Source organism: Urocitellus parryii, chromosome 15 (genome assembly GCF_045843805.1).
Source record: "Urocitellus parryii isolate mUroPar1 chromosome 15, mUroPar1.hap1, whole genome shotgun sequence".
In the NCBI taxonomy this organism is placed as follows: domain Eukaryota; kingdom Metazoa; phylum Chordata; class Mammalia; order Rodentia; family Sciuridae; genus Urocitellus; species Urocitellus parryii.
The window spans coordinates 6,664,262-6,670,261 of record NC_135545.1 but is presented as its reverse complement, the minus strand read 5'-3'; the positions used below and the strand labels follow the sequence as shown (position 1 = coordinate 6,670,261).

The following is a 6,000-nucleotide window of genomic DNA, read 5'->3' as shown; positions in this document are numbered from 1 at the left end:
GGAAAAACAAAGCAGGATCCAGTGGGGAGAGAGTGAAGAGGGAAGTGGTTTTTATAGAGGATAATCATAAAAAGCCTCTCAGAAGAGATGACATTGGAGAAGAACTGATACCAGAAGAAGGCCGCTGTGCAAACCTGGGAGAAGAGCATTCCTGCTGGAAAGACCAGAGAATGCAAAGGCCCTGGGGCAGGACCATGCCTAAGGAGCTCTGAAGGAACTGAAGAACAATCAGGAGCAGAATGCAAGAAGCAGAGGTGGAGGGAGGAGTGAGATCAGAGGGATAGGGGCCTGAGTACGAGGTGCAAGGCCTGTGGGCCATGGAGAGGACTTTGACTTTAAGTGAAATGGTTGCCAGACAACGTTCTGAACCAAAGAGGGGCCAGGTCTGAATAGAGATCCCAGTGCACACCCTTGGCAGCAGACAGTGGAAGGGGTGGGGGGAAGGGGAGAGGAAGGGACATCATCATCCCCGTTTTACAGATGCAGAACCCAGCTGCTGAGCTGCACTGAACCACCTGGGAGTTCCGTGGAGCCCTTGCTTTGTGACCTTGGGATGTCTCTGGCCTCTTCCGAGCCTCGATTTTCCTGTCTGTGAATTAGGAATCATGTCCCCACGTTTGTGCAGAGCGTGGGGACTAAAAGCCCAAGCTCTGGAGTCAGACTCGGAGTTGTTTGTCCTGCCATTTGTCAGCTCTGACGTTCGGCAATTAACACTCTTTCTCAGCTTGGGTTTACCTCATCTGGAAGATGAAGCTCTTAATGGCACCAATTTCAAGGGGTTCGTTGTAAGGATTAAATGAAATCATGCAGGTAACGCGCTCTGCAGAGCTCCTGGCATACACCGGGCGCTCAATAAATGATTATTATTACTGCTGGTGTCAGCGCCCACACCTCCCCTGTGGGTGAGGGCCCGGGATAGTGCCGGATACGCGGTCGGCGGTGGACAAAAGCGAATTCTTTCTCCCGTCTCTCCTGCCGGCCGGCTCCCTGGGGACCCAGGCATTCCGGCCTCCAGCCGCACCCCCCACGCCGGCCCTCACAAAGGCCCCCATTCAAACCGTGCGCACAAAGCGGCCCATTCACTCGGTCCGCTGGGGCCTCCTGCCCCCGGCCGCCCCCCGCTCCTCTCCATTGGTCACGCCCGCTGCCCGTCAGGCCTCGGGTCCCACCCTCGACCGCGCGGCCGGCCTCGGCTCTCGGGCCAAGATCTTTTCCCACGGCTGGCACCCTTCGGCAACTTGTGATTGGCCCTAGCCACCAGCCGCTCTTCTTGATTGGCGGTCGCTGGCCCCCATGGGCGGGGCCGTGGCTTGCCGCAGCAGGCGCGGATTGGTCCCCGCTGTGCTCGTGGGGGCGGGGCTGTCTTGGCAGACCCTCCTCTCTTTCTCCCCAGGCCGAAGCCTCTGGACGGCCCTGCAAGCCGGTGAGTGTCCTGGGCCAGCAACGCGCTGGGGGCCGCAGAGCGGGACTGGGCCCGGGGAGGCTGTAGGCTGGGGGCTGCGATCGGGCCCCGGAGGCCGGTGCGGGCAGCCGGAGAGGGGCGGTGACGCGGACACTCACCTTGGGCGCGCAGGGGGACCGCGGCGGGGGAGGGGGGACAGGGGAGCTGCACTCCCCCAACCCGAGTTCCTACTGTGTTGGAGGTCGGGTCTGGGTCCTGGCTGGCGTCGCCGGGCCTTTTCCACAAAAAGGGAAACTGTGGCTTTCTTTGGGACTGTGGACAGTTTAATACCTGAGTCATTGCCTTCAGTCCCCCGCCCCCAGGATGACAATGTCTCTCTTTTCACGTGTAAAAACTGCGGGCCAGAGAGGGGTGGGGAAAGAACTCTTGAACACCTACGATGTCCTTGGCCGCTTTTATTTTTATGACTAAAACTATTTCCTTTTATTATCAAATTAACTCGGAGTGATTATATTGTACCCATTTCACAGAAAAGAAAACTGATGGAGGCAGGGACTACAGAGAAACCAGGTGAAGAATACTTTGGCGACAAAGTGTGTGCTGAGGCTCTCGACCTCTTTTTTTTTTTTAAATTTATTTTTTAGTTGTAGTTGGACACAATACCTTTATTTTATGTGGTGCTGGGGATCGAACCCAGGGTCTCGAACGTGCTAGGCGAGTGCTCTACCGCTCAGGCACAACCCCAGCCCCTCTCAACCTTTTTAATCCCAGAGTAGCCCCCTAAGGATGGCGGTGGCCACTTTGAGGACCTACCACATATTTGCCCCCCCCCCTCTTCTTTAGAATGGCAGCTGACAGTCTGGGCTTGAGTCCCAGATGTCCCTCTTAGTGTGTGACCTTGAGCACATTTCTTCATCTCTCCATGCCTCAGTTTCCCCGTCAGAGAAATGGAGATGCTAATGGTCCCTATCTCATTGGTTGTTAAGATCATTCTATGAATCAAAATTCCAAGAGCTGTTCTAGGCGAGCAGAAAGACACCTGGCCCGTGGGGGACACTCTTACCGGTGTTTCATCCTCCCTTCACCGGTGAGGAGCCCGCAGCTCAGCCGGCCTCAGAATTGCCTTTGGTCCTTTTCGCTTCACTCTGTGGACTGTGTGCTCCACTTCCAGGGGTGGGGACACTGAGGCTCAGAGGGAGTACCTGGTGACACGCTGGCCTGGGCCTTTTCTCCACATCGCTTTATTAATTTCATGGACCCAATCCCCAGCCAGGGAGGCTGGGAGCGGGATTGAATACTGGGAGTCCTAAGCCCTCTCCGCCGCGGGCCTTGACCTTCGCCCGCCGAGGAGGAGGAGCCCCTGGCGCCGCCGCCCATCTGGCAATAGGATCCCTCTGCCCTCCGGCTCGTCCCCCTGTCAAAGGCCTGCAGCTCCAGGACCCGCCCCCTTCCCCAGCCGGGCAGGTGCTGGGTGACATCAGACCCGGGCTCCCACCCCGTGACGCGACGTGGCCCCGCCCCGCGCTGGACCGCGGAGGTAGACGCACCTGAGTGCTTTGAAGAGGACCCGGGATTCCTGCGCCCCCTCCCCATCTTCCCGCTCCAGCTGGCGCCCCCAGGTAGTCCCGACGATCAGCGGATGGGGAGGGGGCGACACAGGCGCTTGAGATGGGGTAGATGAGGTTTTTGGACTCCTGGATCCGGAGATGGGCCCTGGGGGCCGGGTACCCCAGGTCTGAGCAAGGTCGGCAGCGCAGCAAGCGGGGATTCCTGGGCCTTGAGAGAGGGAAGGATTGGGGCCATTCAGGGTCTGGAGGCCTGGATTCCTAGATCTGAGGAAGGAGGTTGGGGTCCCAACTCCTGGATGTGAGGAGGAGGGCTGGGGCCTGGACCCCTGGGTCTGAGGGTAAGGGCTGGGGTCTGGTTTTCTGGGTCTGAGGAAGGAGAGACTGGGTTCTGGACCCCTGGGTCTGAGGGAGGAGACTGGGTTCTGGACCCCTGGGTCTGAGGGAGGAGACTGGGTTCTGGACCCCTGGGTCTGAGGGAGGAGACTGGGTTCTGGACCCCTGGGTCTGAGGGAAGAGGCTGGGATCTGGACTCCTGGGTCTGAGGGAGGAGGCTGGACTCCTGGGTGGTAGCAAGAAGCTCAGGTTGGAGGTCGGATGCCAGCAGCCCCAACCCCTGCCCCAGGGCGGCTCCCTGGCTCCTTTTACTCCAGCCCAGCGATGTCTGCCCCTCCCAGGGCAGGTGCTCTCACCTGCCTAGGTGACACTAATGAGCCCTGGCAAAGCGTTCCTGCTGGCCGAGGGAGGGCGGGGGAGCGGGAGGGGCGCGGCTGTTTGGGCCAGGCCTGCTGGCTCACTCCTGTAGTGCCCCTGTCAGTCCTTAGAACCCAGCATCCTGCCCTCCAAGGGATTGAGGTGAGGTGAGAGAGGGCTGAGGGTTCAGACTGCTGAGTCCCCAGGGGTTTAGGGGGCTGGGGCCTGGATCCCTGACTCCAGGGAGGGAGGCCTAGGACCCAGCGATTGCAAAAACTCCCAAACCCTTCCTGGTCAAAGGCCACGGAGCTGGAGAGGAAGTGGGTGGGGTGGGGTGGAGTGGGGGGTAAAGTCCCAGGGATGGAGCTTCTCTGGGTGTATCAAGGCCACACAAGAGGCCTGGGGTGAGCCTTAGCTCTTTGGGGCCCCAGGGTGGAGAAATGCCTTTCAGTTTTCGGAGTGCAGGGTCCAGGGGTTGAAGCCCAGGAGTATCAGGGCCAGGAGAGGCTGGAAGCCAGGACTGCTGTGCTGGGAGGTGAGGACGGCAGGTACCTCTAGGCCTGGTGGCAGAGGTGGAAGCTCTGAGTGGGAGGCAGAAATGACCAGAAGTCCTGTGATGGGTGTGTCTGAGGCAGGGGACAGGCAGAGGCAGCCTTCTCCCGGAGGACACACTGCAGGTCACTTCCTGCCCATCTTGGACTGCCTTGGGATTGCTGTCTGCTCACTCCTGTCCACAGCCTCCCAGGGAGCGGGAGGGAGCCAGCACGCTCTGGTTTATGCAGTGCCCTGGGTGCTTCCAGAATCATTCACAGACTCCTTGGATTGTCTGAGACCGGAGCTGGGCCCCTCTGCAGGAGCTCCAAGAGACAGGGCCCCCTGATGCTTCCCTGTCTCTCCCCATGCCCAGACCCATCTGGGCACACCTGGTCCTGGAAGGGCATCTGCAGAGCGAAAGCGAAAGAATGGGGCCAGTCTCTGCTCTACAGAGAAAGAAGGAGGTGTTAACCGAGGGATGAGATGTTAGCAGGTGGGAAGACAGGTGTCAACACAGGTGTTCAGGGAACCAGATGACAAAAGTCAGATCAAGACCTCCCTGGGGCTCACATCTCAGAGTAAAAAGCCAGGTTGTGTCCTTTGTCCCCTCCCTTACCTCACCTGCTATCCTCTGTATCCCCATCTCCTGGCTCTAGTCACCCTGGTCACTTCACAGTAACAGGGCTTTTGCACTGGCTGTCTGGAAATCTTTTTCTCCCAACATCCCTGTGACTTCCTTCTTTTAAATCACTCAGGTCTTTATTTAAAAGTGCCACATCAGAGAGGCCTTCCCCAGCCACCCCAATTAAAACTTCAGTACCTCCAATGATTTCTTTCATTGGCATTCATTACCATTTAACATACTATATAATTTACTTACTTATCTTTTTATCGTCTCCTGGGATTAGAATAGCACTGCCAATATAAATACACTGCAAGTCCGATGTGTCATTTAAAATTTAAAAAATTTCTAGTAGCCACATTTTAAAAAAAGTAAAAAAGAACAGATGACATTAGTGAAATGTATTTTACCCAACCCGGGGCATCCAAAATAGTATCATTTCAATATACTAAATGGCACCGAATAGTATCATTTCTTTTTTTTTTTTTCGAATAGTATCATTTCAACATGTCACCAAATTAAAAAAAAAATTCTGACGGGTTATCTTTCTGTCACACTGAATCTTTGAAGTGTAGGGTGTATCTTATCCTCAGAGTCCCATTGGGTTTGGACTCCTTATTTCAAGTGCCTGATAGTTACAGGGTGCTATTTATATTTAAGTTTAATTAAAGTAGAAGGGGGCTGGGGTTTTAGCTCAATGGTAGAGCACTTGCCTAGCGTGTGTGAGGCACTAGGTTTGATTTTCAGCACCACATATAAATAAACTAATAAATAAAGGTCCTACTACGATTTTTTAAAATATTTTTAAAAATAATAAAATAGAAGAAAATAAATATTCCCATTCTTTGGTTCTACTTGTCACATCTCAAGTGTCCAATAGCCCCAGATGGCAGAGGCTCCTGTGTCGGACAGCCTGGGACTAGAATGCACCTGCTTCTGAAGGCAGGAACCTATGACCTTGACAGTTGCTACCTTGTGAATGCATAGAGCTGTGCCTGGTTCCCCAAGCCTGGCCAATTATGGAATTATTGAATGGATGGATGGATTATTGAATGGATGGATGGATGGATTATTGAATGGATGGATTATTGGATGGATGGATTACTGGATGGATGGGTGGATGGATTATTGAATGAATGGATGGATGGATGGATTATTGAATGGATGGATGGATGGATAATTGA

At 55.0% G+C, this 6,000-nt stretch overlaps 1 protein-coding gene across 3 annotated transcripts in view; it reads left to right on the top strand.

The window, feature by feature from the left end:
* The first annotated feature begins 1,364 nt into the window (after positions 1–1,364).
* The window catches only part of Myh14 (myosin heavy chain 14), a 71,389-nt gene continuing 66,753 nt past the window's right edge, over positions 1,365–6,000 (top strand). Inside the window, exon 1 of one of the 3 annotated variants that reach the window (XM_026406419.2) lies at positions 1,365–1,423. The gene's annotated coding sequence lies outside the window, so the exon portion shown is untranslated. Of the gene's footprint in view, positions 1,424–1,934; positions 1,973–2,019; positions 3,022–6,000 lie in introns of those variants that run through there. The other 2 variants (XM_026406422.2, XM_026406420.2) reach the window with 2 other exon arrangements.